The 17,116-nt window shown below is 46.2% G+C and overlaps 1 protein-coding gene across 1 annotated transcript in view; it reads right to left on the bottom strand.

Moving 5' to 3' along the window:
* LOC126298483 (sodium-dependent transporter bedraggled) overlaps window positions 1–17,116 on the bottom strand; it is a 673,679-nt gene that overhangs the window by 163,243 nt on the left and 493,320 nt on the right. The gene's annotated exons all lie outside the window — the stretch shown is intronic.

Genomic DNA, 17,116 nt, shown 5'->3' with positions numbered 1-17,116 from the left:
CCCTGGAGAATGGTGTATTGTATCACAGCCGTCCACAATACGAGCACGAAGAGTCTCTACATTTGGTACAGGGGTTGCGTAGACAAGAGCTTTCAAATGCCCCCATAAATGAAAGTCAAGAGGGTTGAGGTCAGGAGAGCGTGGAGGCCATGGAATTGGTCCGCCTCTGCCAATCCATCCGCCACCGAATCTGTTGTTGAGAAGCGTACGAACACTGCGACTGAAATGTGCAGGAGCTCCATCGTGCATGAACCACATGTTGTGTCGTACTTGTGGAGGCACATGTTCTAGCAGCGCAGGTAGAGTATCCCGTATGAAATCATGATAACGTGCTCCAATGAGCGTAGGTGGAAGAACATGGGGCCCAATCAAGACATCAACAACAATGCCTGCCCAAACGTTCACAGAACATCTGTGTTGATGACGTGATTGCACAATTGCGTACGGATTCTCGTCAGGCCACGCATGTTGATTGCGAAAATTTACAATTTGATCACGTTGGAATGAAGCCTCATCCGTAAAGAGAACATTTGCACTGAAATGAGGATTGACACATTGTTGGATGAACCATTCGCAGAAGTGTACCCGTGGAGGCCAATCAGCTGCTGATAGTGCCTGCACACGCTGTACATGGTACGGAAACAACTGGTTCTCCCGTAGCACTCTCCATACAATGAGCTCTAACATGGAAATTAAGCGATTCCGGACACATGCCCAGATACCATCTTTTCTTTATTTGTGTGTGAGGAATGTTTCCTGAGAGTTTGGCGGTACCTTTTTGTAACACCCTGTATAGGGCGCATGGACAGCGCCACATGTCGAGTGGTCACGGAGGTGGTGTCTAATCGTGTCAGACAGCGTTATCGGAACTTGACAAAGTCTTGTTTTCGGTCTCAATGTGGGTTGGGTTGTTTGGGGGAGGAACCCAAACAGCGAGGTCATCGGTGTCATCGGATTAGGGAAGGACGGGGAAGGAGGTCGACCGTGCCCTTTCAAAGGAACCATCCCGGCATATGCCTGGCGCGATTTAGGGAAATCACGGAAAACCTAAATCAGGATGGCCGTACGCGGGATTGAACCGTCGTCCCCACTAATGAGAGTCCAGTGGGTCTCAATGTGGCCGATTTGGTCATGTTGTGCAGTATCCAGGTTTCTGCGGCATTTTGATACAAAAACGGCTCAGTGTAGGACTGCATGGGAACGCGAGGACTAGCCTACTTACCGTCAAGGTTCCAGTCAACAGCGTGTAACCACCACGAGGGAGCCGGTCGGTGTGGCCTAGCGGTTCTAGGCGCTTCAGTCTGGAACCGCGCGACCGCTATGGTTGCAGGTTCGAATCCTGCCTCGGATATGGATGTGTGTGATGTCCTTAGGTTAGTTAGGTTTAAGCAGTTCTAAGTTCTAGGGGACTGATGGCCTCAGATATTTAGTCCCATAGTGCTCAGAGCCATTTGAACCATCAGTAAGGGTGGACTGCTGGCGAACGGCACCTGCGAGTACGGCACCGACCTAGAGAGAGATCGCATTCTGTCAATGGTATCTAGAGACACAGCGGTCTTACACCTGGCATCGAGATGCGGCATGCATCAGGTGTGGCACAAATGGTAGTGAGTGTTGTAACTCTTACGGCACAATGGTAAGTCGCGGTCATACTGTATGTTCTCGTGTTCGTCTCGTGCAACTGTATTCTTGTCCCATTATTTTGAGAGGGCCGTGCTCGTCCACACCTGGCACGTGCCTCCGTGAACTGTGTGCGTGATGTAGAGTTACTTCTGTGGCCAGCGAGATCCCAAAATCTGTCCCGAATAGAGCACGTGTGACACCAGCTCAGACGTCAACTCTGCCCCTTTGCCAGTATCCGGGATATCGAGGACCAGTTGCAACATTTTTGGGCCTCCTTACTCAGGAGATGGTACAACGGCTTTATGACACCATTTCCAACCGAAACGGTGAATGCAGTCATGTCAGAAAGGGCTCAACGTCATAGTCAGAAGTTCTTTGTAAATTTGACGATTTTGTAATTACTGAAATAACACTGCACAACCTCTCAACCCGTGTAGTCACTTCGTTTCTTCCTTCCCTTTTCCGTGCTTCGCTTTTTTGTCAGACAGTGCAATCAGTCACAGCTGTGAAATATGACTGATCTTCGTGCCAGGTTTCCCATGTTAGAGGCCACTTTCAGTATCGGTGCTATGAAAAACAAAAAAATTGAAAATGTATACAAAGATTCAACCCCTCCCATCCTCTGGGCACGTGGCAAGGTTTATGCCGAGGTCATTCGGAAAGGGCTATTGCTCTCGTATTCTCAGGTCAAATCGCTTTCCCTCTTCCCAAGCGCCTACAGGAATCGAGCTCCCCTCCCTTTCCCCTCTTTTTTTACTATCGCAGTGATGTGTTGTGTGTCAAGGGGCTATTGTTCTAGTATGCCGAGGTCACTGGACCCTGTCCTCTTCCCCACCCCCCCTTTTTACTATTCCAGTTATGTGTGTTTCGTCATTAATTTGTACTCTGTGGTGAAAGGACTATGCTTCTTTTGGGAGGTATTTCCTATAAACAACAATAACAAATGAATATCACACTGATTATTAACAATAATATTCACCTCTCCATCTCATTTCATTTTGTACCTGTATTCCCACTGTCAACCATCCACTACCATACAGGATCAAATAAAATCTCTCCACCCCCATCTCCATCTTAAATACAATTGCGAGTGTTTTGGAACGTATTTCTTATAAATAATAACAAATTAATATCAGGTTTATTATTAATAATAATATTGACTTCTCCCCTCTTCTTCACCATTCGAGTTGTGTACACTGTCGTCAGACGGAACATCGGCAGCAGAGCTGTTCTGCTTAGAAAATGGAGGCAAATGTCACCATAATTACTGAGACTGAGCACTTTTGCACGGTACAGTGCAGTGCAGTTCTCTGGATGATTAACGTCCGCTGGCGGGTGGATGTCTGCAGGCTGATAAAAGAATAATACACGTTTGGTAATGCTATCTTTCTCGGTCACTAAAATCGGTATGTCTTCCAGAAAATGAAATGTTTTCAACAAACTAGCGTCGCCAGCAAAGCCCTGCCGCACAATAAAGTACATGAAAATCGAAATCATTTCCTGTAACGTGAATAAACAAAAAGCACAGTGTGATGTGGCAAGAAATCTGTGTTTAACAATTTCTGCAATGCAATAAGTACATACTTACTACATTCTCCCTGCTTATTTAGTGTGTGACGATACGGTGGCGAATCCCAGAGACATTAGCCGTCACTCAACAACGGGCGACCGCACCCAGACGATGGCCAGACCACTGCCACTGCCTCTACAGCACCGCTCGCGCTTTCTATTGCTGCCATAACACGCTCGCGGCATACCACACATGCAGTCAGTCGCGCTCTAAACACTCTCCCTGCCATAGCAGAGGACAGGAACGTGGTAGAGGCAATGCACACTATTAAAACGCAGTCCTCTGGTGCTCACACGCGACCTGTCGGCAAGTGGCTGGAGAGAAAATGTCGTCACAGGCTCCAGCCACTCCTCTCCCCTGGGAATGAGACCGAACCGCAGGACCGGTATTGGGACAACGTATGCCGAGGTCAGTGGCCAATAAGATGCCGGAGTATGCTGTCGTAGTCTGCCTCGCATCGTGCCACCGAGATCGCCGGGCTACGTGCGAGAGACGTTCGATCGGCTAGCCAACGCCCTGTCGCGACCTACCGCAATGGGGAATAGGATGCTGTCGGCTGGCTCGTGAGTCCATAGCATCTGTCGACTCAGCAGACCGCAGCGTGTGATTTCCGAGATGTCGAGGATGGAGTGACGCCGCTGCGTGGGCACAGGGAGCATTTACTCCACGAAAGAAGTTAGCTACAAAACACCTCTGGAAGGTGTAGTGCTACACAAACCAACTTGTGTGTATCGTTATTACATCAGAACTAGAATAGTGCTGTATTTTTATATGCTTCGTACTCGAAAAGATGTTATTATCGGCCATTCCCTGAGGTTTTTACGATATCTCGCTCCTCACGTGGTATTTGAGTTGCGATGACTTTAATGCGCAAGTGCGAAACTGATTCCCACCTATTTACTAGTAGCGAAATCTGCATTTGTATACACTATCTAATCAAAAATATCGGGACACTTCCACAGCACTATTGTGGCCACGAAAACTGACAACGATCAGGAGAGCGGTTTATTTATTTATTTAGCGTATGGCGTTACATATGAACAGCGACTAGCAATTGTGGATTACATAGTTTTACAAAATTGTAAAAAATATATTACTTTCATAACTTAAAAAATAAGTCTATAAATTAATATCTAATTTGTCGATGCATTCAAGGGCTACCTCTGTCAATTCAAAGAAATCTTCCAAGTTTCCATGGTAGGCTCTTCTGCTACAGGTTGTTACAATGTAATGGACCATCTGGTGTTCAGTTCCACAGTCACACTGAGAAGATGAAGCCGTTCCCCATCGGTAGAGGTTTCCAGCACAGATGCCGTGTCCTGTGCGGATCCGATTAATTGTTTTCCAGGCACGTCGCGTTACTTCCATACCGGCTGATCTTATGTCAGGTCTGATGTTCCTCATGGGCAATAGTGTTCCACATTTCCGTCCACCTTTTGTTGATACTGAAAGTAGCTGCCTGTAGCGATTCTGTCAATAGGACAGATGGCTGCCTAGATTGTAATCGGTTCATTCGGAGTGCACGAACTTCAGAGTGCATTGGAAGCTCGCGGATTTTAAGTAAGTTCTGGTGTTCCTTGAGGTGAGCGTTCTGTCTTCGGAGGTCTGGTGGCGCAATGTTGCTTAGAGGTGGTAACCAGAACAGAGGAGTAGATTTGATGCAGTCTGTTATTGTCCTCATTGCTGTGTTTAGCTCCACGTAAATTTTTCTCACATGTGTGCTATTGAGCCATACTGGGGCACAGCATTCGGCAACAGAATAGACCAGCCCTAAGGCAGCGCATCGCAGTGTCTTAGCCCCATGAGGTACCACTCAGCTTCTGTATGATGTTACTGCGTGATCTCAGCTTTGCTGCGGTGTTTTCTATGTGCTTTCTGTAAGAGAGGGTTCTACCGAGAGACACTCCTAGATATTTTGGAAAGTCTTGGTGGTGATGGACCTGACCATTGAAGGTGACATTTAACTTCGGATTGGCCATTCTGTTGTTAAGTTGAAAGTAGCTGACTTCAATCTTCGTTGGATTTGGTATCAGTCCCCAATTCTTGAAGTATTCATCTATTTTGCTTAGATCTGCGGGTAGGATCTCCTCACTAGCTTCAAGAGTTCTCTGCTGGGTGGCCAAGGCCGGATCGTCTGCATAGATGAACGTCCTTGACTCTGTTTCAGGGATGTCAGATGTATACAAGTCGATTAGGATTAGCGCCAAAACTGAGCCTTGAGGAACACCATTATCAAGTTTCTTCTGTCTGCTTAGTTGGTTGCCAAGGACTACTTGGTAGTATCTCTCAGACAGCATGTAGTTTATGAGCCTGATTGCGGTTTGGCAGTGTATGACATTGGCGAGTTTATACAAGTCCCTGTCTTCATACTGTATCATAGGCAGCTGTAAGATCAATAAAAGCCACTGACGTCTTAAGGCGACGTTGGAATCCAGCTTCTGTGTGTGTAGTTAAGCTGAGCACTTGGTCTGCGCAGCTTCTGTTTGATATGATTAGTGTCTGTTCGATGGGAATAACTTCATGTATCTTTGGACCGATTCCGTTGAGGATGACTCTTTTCAAAAGCTTGTATGAGCAGCTCAGGACGGCGATTGGGCAATAGCTAGCAGTTTTGTTCGCTGGTTTACCCGGCTTCAGTATTGCTATGATTTCTTTTAAGATTTTGGCATATTCCCTGATAGCATATTATTAGTGAAGAAACTTGCAAGCCAGCTACGAGTCCTGTTTCCACAACTGATGAGGAACTCAGGGTGTATCCCATCAAATCCTTGAGCTTTGCCTTATTTCATTTCTTGGATTGCTGCAGTGATCTCATCTACAGTGAAGTCTCTGGAGTCCTCTGATTTGTTGGGTGCCTTCTGTTTCAGGTTTCAAAGCTTTTTCTTAACCATTCTTGTGTGTGGCTTACGGGGGGGGGGGGGGGGTGCTTTGGAGAGAGAACTTATTCTGTTCACAATTTGGCTTGGTGTTACTTCAGGGTCTTTTCGGGTGGGTGGTCGACTTCCTCCCAGTTTCCTCAAGAGGTTCCACGCCTCTCTGCTTGACCTCTTAAAATCCAAACTTTCTGGTTTTCGCTCCCAGCACTCTTTACGAGATTTATCAAGGTGTTTTAGGAGTTCTGCAGCAGTTCCGCTGTCATTGATGGTTAAATAGGACTGATACGGTTCTTCGCAGTCACTACTTCAGCCTGGGAGATATTCTCTCCGGAATCCTCTAGGCATGCATTTTTTTGCTGTTAGAACTGCTCCGACGAATCTTTCATAATTGTCACTTAGTGGGGGGGATTCATCTGATCACTTTATCAAGTTCTTTGGAGAATTTAGTCCAGTCTGCTTTTCTGAAGTTCCATCTTGGTCTAGGCATTGACTCGATTACAGGAATTTGAATTCCTACGTCTATAATTACTGGTCGGTGTTGGCTTTTTGAGAAACCTCCAAGGGCTTCCTTATTGTATGTAGAAGTTGTCTCTGGTAGTCCTATGTTTCAAAACATAGGTCAACGGTGGAATCCTTGTTCCAGGCTGCAGATTTAAATGTTCCCTTCTGCTTCGAGTCAAAAACTAGCCTAAGGTTGTTATGCTCAGCCCAATTTTCCAGTCCTCTCCATTTTCGTCAGTATCGCTGTATTTCCAATTGCTGTGATGACTGTTGAAGTCGTCAATGTATACAATTGGATGCGAGGGAACGGGAAGAACATGAACTGGCCAGTTATCTACTGGAGGCTTGTAGACATTTGTTACCTTAACATTTTCAACTTTAACTGCGACAGTCTCAATATTTTGCACTGGGTTTGCAGATTTCAGATGCGCATTTTCAATGCTACTTTGTTTATAGGTAGCACAGCCTTAGCTCCCAGGACTTCATAGCCAGCCACACGTCCACTTGGATACAGTTTCTTGAATGGCTGCCACATCTACAGTGTTTTCGAGTAGCATACGAGAGAGATGTTGTGATTTAGATCGGCTGAGCCCTTCGATGTTGGGTTGTAAATTCCGAATGTTATGACTTAGGCGTCTGGTTGGTTGGTTCTGAGAAGAACCGTTGTGAAGTAGTTGCGCGTTCATATTTAAGCCAGGAGATCTGTAGTAGATAAGTCTGGCTGTCAGCTCTGATACTCGTTTAGCACCACCCAGGGGATACGTGCAGCTTATGGTGTGCTGCGGACGCGAGTATCTTCATCGCCCGGGAGAGCGGTGTGCTAACCACACGCATCCAGTGACGCCTGTAGGCTGAGGATGACACGACGGTCTGTCAGTACCATTGGGCCTTCCGAGGCCTGTTCGGACGGAGTTTATTTCCACAGCACTATGCTGGCTACGAACACCATAAAGTGGCTAGCTGCACTCTCGCTGGCGGATCTCTAAAAACAACAAGCGTCTAACACCACACTGGACTCCAGATGAGGCCTACCTCTGCATGTAAGGCGAAAGTCCGTGCGTTAGGAATGATACATTGATATTAACGAGCCATCATTCTGACCTACTGTCCCTTGAGAGATTCTTCTGTAAAAAGGAACCTGACTGATCTACGCAATACGTCAAACAAAATAGTAAGAAATGATAACGGTAATTTCTTCTGCAAATTGTAAGTGGGCTGTTTAGGTTTTCTTATTGGTAACGCCACGTAGCGCTCTGTACGAAAATCACTGGCTGTGCTGTGTGCAGGCTATGGCTAGTTTGCATTGTTGTCTACCATTGTAGTGTTGCGCAGATGGATGTGAATAGCGCGTAGCGTTGCGCAGTTGGAGGTGAGCCGCCAGCAGTGGTGGATGTGGGGTGAGAGATGGCGGAGTTTTGAAATTTGTAAGACTGGATGTCATGAAATGCTATATACAAAAAATGGTTCAAATGGCTCTGAGGACTATGGGACTTAACATCTGTGGTCATCAGTCCCCTAGAACTTAGAACTACTTAAACCTAACCTAAGGACATCACACACATCCATGCCCGAGGCAGGATTCGAACCTGCGACCGTAGCAGTCACGCGGTTCCGGACTGAGCGCCTTGACCGCGAGACCATCGCGGCCGGCTGCTATATACATCATGACTTCTGAACACTATTGAGGTAAATACATTGTTTGTTCTCTATCAAAATTTTTCATTTGCTAACTATGTCTATCAGTAGTTAGTGCCTTCGGTAGTTTGAATCTTTTATTTAGCTGGCAGTAGTGACGCTCGCTGTATTGCAGTAGTTCGAGTAACGAAGATTTTTGTGAGGTAAGTGATTTGTGAAAGGTATAGGTTAATGTTAGTCAGGGCCATTCTTTTGTAGGGATTATTGAAAGTCAGATTGCGTTGCGCTAAAAAATATTGTGTGTCAGTTGAAGCACAGTTATGTATAATTTTTCTAAGGAGACGTTTCAAAATAAGCTGTCGTTGCACATTATATGTCGTAAGTAGTTAGATCCTTTGTCAAGCTACGCGACAATCGGCATCATTTACCGAAACGCGACATGCAGGCGATAAATAGTTCCAGTTTAGACCCGTTTAGGCCCATACGGGCAGGTATTCTACGGCAGTTTAATGGCAATAGTGTAGTGAGGACTGCTAACACAGCTGTTTGTTTTTATTATATGTCAGTATTACGGAAATGTTTCATGAGCTGAAATGAGAATCTTTGGAGGGAAGACGACGTTCTTTTCGTGAAGCATTGTTGACGAAATTAAGAAAATAGGCATTCACTACTGGCGGCAGAATGATACTACTGCCGCCAAAGTATGTTTCTTGAAGAGAATATAAGAGAAATTAGGGCTAGTATGGACACATATAGGCGGAACAAGAAAAGGAACGACTAGTAGCTGTACAAGGTACCCTCCACCAGTCACTACACGACAGCTTGCGGAGTACGCACGTAAATGTAGTTGTGCTCTATAATTCAGGAGTCTTAGCTGGAACTGAGGCCACGATCAAAAGAAAGTTATAGGTGACCACTTGCCCGCATGCCACGACCTAGCACAAAGAAAAGTACTCACGTTACCGCCCTCGACCAGACAATCTCAGTGGCTCCCATCTGCCATACAGCTACGTGCTTAGGAGAGTGCAGGTAGCACCGCACGAGATTTATACGATGTGTTGGAGCTCTAAGTATTATGGCAATAGGCGTTGATGGTGAACTGCCGCGTAGTCCTAGTATGTCGGTGTTGACTACACGGATTAACAGTTCTAAGGAGACGACGAACAGCAACATCCCTGATGCTGTTACGTCTTCGTGCTCAAAACTCTAATCACGTTTTACAGTGGGCTAGAGACGGGTGCTGCGAAAAGTTAGGTATTTTCAGTCTCGTTATTGTAGTATCGTGGTCTAACGATATTGCCGGAGCCGCCACCTCCAAGATTTCCGCGGATGGGGCGAGCGGCGCTTTGAACATCGCCACCACTGAAGAGCCTCCGGCCGCCGACCAATGAAGAGCGCCGGGACGGCGGGCACCCGTGCACCAGTCTTCTAGTTCGAGATCGCTTCCAGTTCGAGATTGCTACTAGCTGCAACTTGGTGTTGAACATTACACAGAGTTTCTGATACCCCTAGCGGCAAGCCGGCCAGAGTGGCTGAGCGGTTCTAGGCGCTACAGTCTGGAACAGCGTGACCGCTACGGTCGCAGGTTCGAATCCTGCCTCGGGCATGGATGTGTGTGATGTCCTTAGGTTAGTTAGGTTTAGGTAGTTCTAAGTTCTAAGTTCTAAGGGACTGATGACCTCGGAAGTTAAGTCCCATAGTGATCAGAGCCATTTTGAATCTCTAGCGGCAAATAATCAGTGTAATTCGCCGCACGTCCGTGTCGGATCTGTGCGTATAGCTAGGCGCGTCTGAGTCGGCCGCAGTGGCCGAGCGGTTCCAGGCGCTTCAGGCATGGATGTGAGTGATGTCCTTAGGTTAGTTAGGTTTGAGTAGTTCTAAGTTCTAGGGGACTGATGACCTCAGATGTTAAGTCCCATAGTGCTCAGAGCCATTTGAACAATTTTTTTAGTCGCGTCTGGCATAAGTTGTCAACAGTGTAGCATTCCTTCATCCACAAGTTGAGTACAATATATTTTTTTAAAGTTCCTTTGTGTCAGCTAATGTTTTGATTGTCTGTCCAGGTTCCTACGGCGACAGATCCTTTGGCCGCGTTCCACCATTTATCATTAGCAGCGAGAACGTAACATTTGTATCTTCGCAACATAACGGTTACCAATCCGCATTGTAACATTTGAGGAGGAACTTTGTCGAATCCACGACACCAGATCGCTTTATTTTCTTTGTCGCCTACTCTTTATTCGTTTCTGGATATTTTTGTTTGAGCTTTTACCACTTTTGCTTGTGGACATTTCTGTTTCAGATCCGTGCTGGCCATTTTTGTTCAGTTTACTTGTTTGTCATTGATTTTTAGCCTTAGTATTTCTTGTTTCGCTACGGCTACCCTACCGCCCCAAGCCCCACGTATGACTGCCTCGCAATTAGCGGCACCACAATTGTGCCTTTGGTACCGACGATCGATCTCATACAGCTTCTTCAGTTACAGACGCAACAAATGACGCAGTTTACTGAGCTGAAGGGCTCCATTCAATTTCATATGGCAGATAAAGAGACTAACAATCAGATGCCACCAACTACGGCAGCACCACAACTTACGAGGGTCGTTCAAAAAGCACATTCTTTTAAAAAGCCATTAATACACGTAGACAACAATCTTTGTAGGTGCTTAATATTTGATGTTTGTTCTGTAATGTTACTCAATTAAAGTCAGTGGTAAGGAAGCTGGTGAATTACATGCACTTAATCCAGATGCAGCTCATGCTGCGGCACCGTTGCTCCGCCTTCGCCCCAAGAATGTACGTTTTGTGTTGTCCCAGGAATGTGCGTTGGTTTTCGGCGACTCAAAGACGATTCGCTCAGTGATCGTTGCCTAGGTCCTTTTGATCCTTCCAACCTTGCAGTGTTGGCCGTGGATGCTTCTTCGTACGGAGCTGGTGTTGAATTCTCGCTCAAGATTCATTCTGCTGACAGACTGACACCCTTCGCCTCTAAATTGCTTAACAAAGCTCGGAGCAATTATCCGCAAATAGAGGAGGATGCTCTTGCAATCATCTATGCAGTGACTAAATTTCATCAGTATTTGTACATCAGAAAGTTCTACTTGGTCACTGACCGCTAGCCTTTGCAGTCGCTTTTAATCCAATTCCGAATTGCACCGTTGGCCTCTCATTTTATCGCACTGCTAATAGGAGGTAATGCACAGGCCCACATCCAAGCTTGTCAATGCAGACACGATTTCGCGTATTCCCTTGGCGCCGCATGCGACCTTCTACGCATCAGAAGCATCTCGGAGCCACGTGGATGCAGAGGACTCACACGTGCTTAACCAGTTCCTATTAGATCACCGTAAGATCGCACAGGCCACGGCAGCAGATTCTGTTGCGCTATATCCGCACTGTGAAACAAATTGTTAGCCGATGCTTCACCGATACTTTGCACGTCGGCCTGACTTTTCTGTGATACGGGGTATCCTGTTGCTACGCACCGAATCTGAGCAATTGCGTGTGGTGATTCCGAAGGTTTTTGAGACATGTTCTTCGCTCGCTTCATGGTCCCTGGGGTGTGGTCCGCACCAACCAATTAGCGCACGGTTTCTCATCCACTCGCAAATACAGCAGATGAGTTCTCAGTGCCGCCCTTGAGTCAAACTCCAGGCAGCTCCTCAGCGGTTCTTTGATTAGTCGAAGCCTGAGATAAACTCTGCACCCACGACAGGCGGGAGCGAGCTTTGCTGCTCTTCTGGCCCTGCCGCTCCCGCCTCGCATCGGTGCATCACTACCAGAGTTACTTCACGGACGGCGCCACCACAACTTTCTCCAGTTGCTGCACCCACCGCGGCGGTCGGCGCCTACTCCGCTTCCTCCGGCAACGTATCACATTAATCATCCAGGATTTTTCAGATCATACAGCGGTCGAAAGCGCTGGTAACGCGGCATCGTCGTATAGCTTCTTGGCAGCTGCATGTTTTTGATACAGGGTCCAGGCAGAGCCGGCCGCTGTGGCCCAGCGGTTCTAGGAGCTTCAGTCCGGAACCGCGCGACTGCTACGGTCGCAGGTTCGAATCCTGCCTCAGGCATGGATGTGTGTGATGTCCTTAGGTTAGTTTGGTTTAAGTAGTTCTAAGTTCTAGGGGACTGATGACCTCAGATGTTAAGTCCCATAGTGCTCAGAGACATTTGAACTATTTGGTCGAGGCGGATTGTAACGACGCCAGCTGAATCAACTTCGCACCTGTAAATTGCGTGATCCTGCCACTGATTCTTTGTTCCCAGATTCGTTGCCTCCCAGATGATGCAGCCTGCGTCCTCTCTATCTACCTGGGGTCCTGTGCATCGCCAGAAACTGGCACTGAACCGATAGACCTGGGCTCTACACCTCGTACGGCGCCAAGCGGGCAGCAGACATCCACAGGCGTTGGTCCCCTCCACTCTGTGGCTGGTCGTCGAGACGCCGTTGCGGTTCGGCCACCAGAAGACCTCGCACCGTCGCAGTCTCTAACGGTATACCGTCCGCCTCGCTTCTCGGCTGTCGTTCTAGGACGGTCTCGAGGCGACTGCCATGTCGCGGACAGGATCACGGAACCAGACGCAGCTTCAGCTCCTGTCTTCTCACCACGCAATGTCGTTGCAGCACCTGTCACTACACCGCGATGGTCAAGAGATTCGCCGGCCGCCGTGGACGAGCGGTTCTAGGCGCTTCGGTCTGGAACCGCGCGACCGCTACGGTCGCAGGTTCGAATCCTGCCTCGGGCATGGATGTGTGTGATGTCCTTAGGTTAGTTACGTTCAAGTAGTTCTAAGTTCTAGGGGACTGATGACCTCAGATGTTAAGGCCCATAGTGCTCAGAGCCATTTGCATTTGAATCTCTTTGCATTTGAATCAAGAGATTCAGTGGTAGGGCAGGGGGAGCGTCAAAGACGGACGGTTTTACAAGTGGTGGACACCTAGGTACTACTCTTCAACTTCATGATCGCTTTTAGTTCAGCATTACTTCTAATTGCTGCCGATCAGTACACAGAGTTGTTGATAGTTAGCTCTACTGGCAACATTCAGTGTATTTAGACCCTACTTATAGCTATCCACGTCTGCGACAAGTTGTCAATAGTGTAGCATTTTTTCACAAGTTGAGTACAATTTATTTGTTTAAAGTGCACTTGTGTAAACTAGTCTTTTGTTTGCCTGTCCAGATTCCTACGAGGAGATATCGTTGGCTACTTTCCACCTATTTATCATAAGCAGCGAGGACATAATATTTGGCTCCTCGGAACACAATGGTTACCGACTCACATCATAACATAGTTAGCTCTACTGGCAACATTCAGTGTATTTAGACCCTACTTATAGCTATCCACGTCTGCGACAAGTTGTCAATAGTGTAGCATTTTTTCACAAGTTGATTACAATTTATTTGTTTAAAGTGCACTTGTGTAAACTAGTGTTTTGTTTGCCTGTCCAGATTCCTACGACGAGAGATCGTTGGCCACTTTCCACCTATTTATCATAAGCAGCGAGGACATAATATTTGGCTCCTCGGAACATAATGGTTACCGACTCACATCATAACACATATAGGTCTTCAACGTGTGGTTTAACACTACAAGATTCTGGATAGTGGGAAAAATGTTTCCCCAGCTAAAATACAGCACCTGTGTATAATACCCATGTTGTCTGTGTTAGCGATCTCCCCCTAACTTACAGGCATATATATACAACTATAGGCAGATACAGAATTACCCTAAGACTGCCGATGTGTAACGCTGGATTCCATAACACATGAATCGTTCTAAACTTCACAATTCCAATCGCATGGTAGTATTCACCAACTAATATGAGTGTGCTTACTTCCTTCTAACCTGTTGAAATTTATACTCCATTTGCGAGGGAAACAAGAAATATTACAATAAGCTACGTGGTAATACACATTGACAATGCAGTATGTGACTGAATTACAATAAAATAAAGACGTTATGATATTGTCTGTAAGCACACCTACCTTCCATTGCTATATGCTACATTTTACCGATTTTCTCCAAATACCCACGATTCCATTCTAAGATAATGGAAATGTCTGCTGCACTGTTTCTCTCTAGTTGCTGCTGTGAACTCTTCCTTGACGACCGTGCAGAACATTTTATAAAATTATAGAGAATACCGTCTAGTCCAGGGCTCCCATGTTTTGGCATGATATTTATTGTCTTTCGTTGCTTCTGATATTGGTTCTGACAAAGTAGTAATATTTTTGTGAGACAGATGTACATACAAATATGAAAAAGCTGTGCTATTTTTGTACCACAGATTTTCGTGCTCCATGCAGCCTTCAGAAAAGTTCTTTACCCACTTCCAGCTAACAAATGCATTCCTATCTACAGGCAGTAAATCACTTATATACATATCTGTTCACATCTTTTTTCATTTTATTGTATGGTGGTAAATATTTCACTTCTCCTCTGGCTAGCGGCTGTAAACCTTGCATGTGACAGACGTATTAAGACATATGAAGATGGCGTCTGTTCTTTCGGACATGTCCGAAAGAATAGATGCCATTGGTGACCGTGCAGCTCTCTAGAATGAAATTGCAATTAAATCAATACCATTAGGTGCTGATGGGCGTTAATATACATCAACGGGGACAGTTGAAAGTGTGTGCTACGACCGGGACTCGAACCCGAGATCACTTGCTTACTTGGCAGACGCTCTATCTATCTGAGCCACCGAGGGAACAGAGGATAATGCGACTCCCCGTGAGACCCACATTCGTAACTTAGAGTCCACGTACTACATTCGTAGTGTCCCTGCCATAATACCCATTACTCGCGGCAGACAATCCACTGAGTCCCGTAAGAGTTCAGGCAATTCGTGTGCATCTGCACTGAAGGAGGTCATCAGCCGGTTAGCCTTAACGATATGAAGATGGCGTCTGTTCTTTCGGACATGTCTTCAAAAAATGTTTCAAATGGCTCTGAGCACTATGGGACTTAACATCTGAGGTCATCAGTCCCCTAGAACTTAGAACTACTTAAACCTAACTGACCTAAGGACATCACACACATCCATGCCCAAGACAGGATTCGAACCTGCGATCGTAGCGGTCGCGCGGTTCCAGACTGAAGTGTCTAGAAACGCACGGCCACACCGGCCGGCGACATGTCTTCGTATCCATCCTGCTATCCTACTTCTGTTGCCCCTGGAAGCCGTTAGATAGGCAACCTGCAACTGGAAGATTAAACCGTTTCAACCATTCAGTGATACAGATTCGGGTTCTTGCAAAGCGCACGCCACTGTTATAACGGACGTCATATTATGCGATGTCTGGGTAGTATTAGCACTCACTGTTTCCTTTTCCTACCTATCTACGCATCTATGCATGCGATAATCGCAATTGGACAACGATTCTGCAGAACAAGACAAATCTTTGTGGTTACTTGCCATAGCCACAGGCAATCTAAGCATGTATTTTGATGGTACTGTCGATCATTTTGTGTGTAGTGTTGAGGTGTTAGAACGTTATGAAGCCCTTCTATAATAACTTCTTATTAACAATGAACTCTCGTACAGGCAATTTCGTGACTGTGTGGTGGTGTTCGGAGCCAGAAAATGTGTCGTGTGAGAGTGGTGGCGTGTTCAGAACGCGGGAACTTACCATCACGCAATGTTCGTGACTCACGAGGCGACTGCCATGCACGACACAGAATCGACGCTGAGGATTCGATAACATCAAACAGTGACCATCGAGCCCTAGCAGTGGCCAATATTCAGAAGCTCGCACATAGTTTCAGATTAGTGGGGACAATCTGGATAGTTCATTTCATGTTGTGAGGAGAACACCCATCGCATATCGAAATTCGACGCATGTTGCACTTATGACAGTAAGAAAGCGTCACCTTAAGAGGATTAGAACAGTAATGTCGCCAGCTGTTACTGAAGTTCCCTACGCTACTACGTTGGCTTTTGCAAACACAGCAGATGCTGGGAAGAACAGACAGTCGCAGCAAATCCCTCTGCTGCTTATATGCATTTCAGACGTCAACAAATACATCCGAATTTCAAAAATATTCGTTCGATTTAACGAAACTATATCTTTTGCACCTGAGTCGAAACAAGGCCCCCGGAGTCGACAACATTCCATTGGAACTACTGACGGCCTTGGGAGAGCCAGTCCTGACAAAACTCTACCACCTGGTGAGCAAGATGTATGAGAAAGGCGAAATACCCTCAGACTTCAAGAAGAATATAATAATTCCAATCCCAAAGAAAGCAGGTGTTGACAGATGTGAAAATTACCGAACTATCAGTTTAATAAGTCACTTCTGCAAAATACTAACGCGAGTTCTTTACAGACGAATGGAAAAACTAGTAGAAGCCGACCTCGGGGAAGATCAGTTTGGATTCCGTAGAAATGTTGGAACACGTGAGGCAATACTGACCCTATGACTTATCTTAGAAGCTAGATTAAGGAAGGGAAAACCTACGTTTCTAAAATTTGTAGACTTAGAGAAAGCTTTTAACAATGTTGACTGGTATACTCTCTTTCAAATTCTGAAGGTGGCAGGGGTAAAATACAGGGAGCGAAAGGCTATTTACAATTTGTACAGAAACCAGGTGGCAGTTATAAGAGTCGAGGGACATGAAAGGGAAGCAGTGGTGGGGAAGGGAGTGAGACAGGGCTGTAGTCTATCCCCGATGTTATTCAATCTGTATATTGAGCAAGCAGTAAAGGAAACAAAAGAAAAATTCGGAGTAGGTATTAAAGTCCATGGAGAAGAAATAAAAACTTTGAGGTTCGCCGATGACATCGTAATTCTGTCAGAGACAGCAAAGGACTTGGAAGAGCAGTTGAACGGAATGGACAGTGTCTTGAAAGGAGGATATAAGATGACCATCAACAAAAGTAAAACGAGGATAATGGAATGTA

This window comes from Schistocerca gregaria, chromosome X, assembly GCF_023897955.1.
Source record: "Schistocerca gregaria isolate iqSchGreg1 chromosome X, iqSchGreg1.2, whole genome shotgun sequence".
Classification (NCBI taxonomy): Eukaryota; Metazoa; Arthropoda; class Insecta; order Orthoptera; family Acrididae; genus Schistocerca; species Schistocerca gregaria.
The sequence above is the reverse complement of the archived record's forward strand: the minus strand, read 5'-3'. Positions and strand labels throughout refer to the sequence as shown.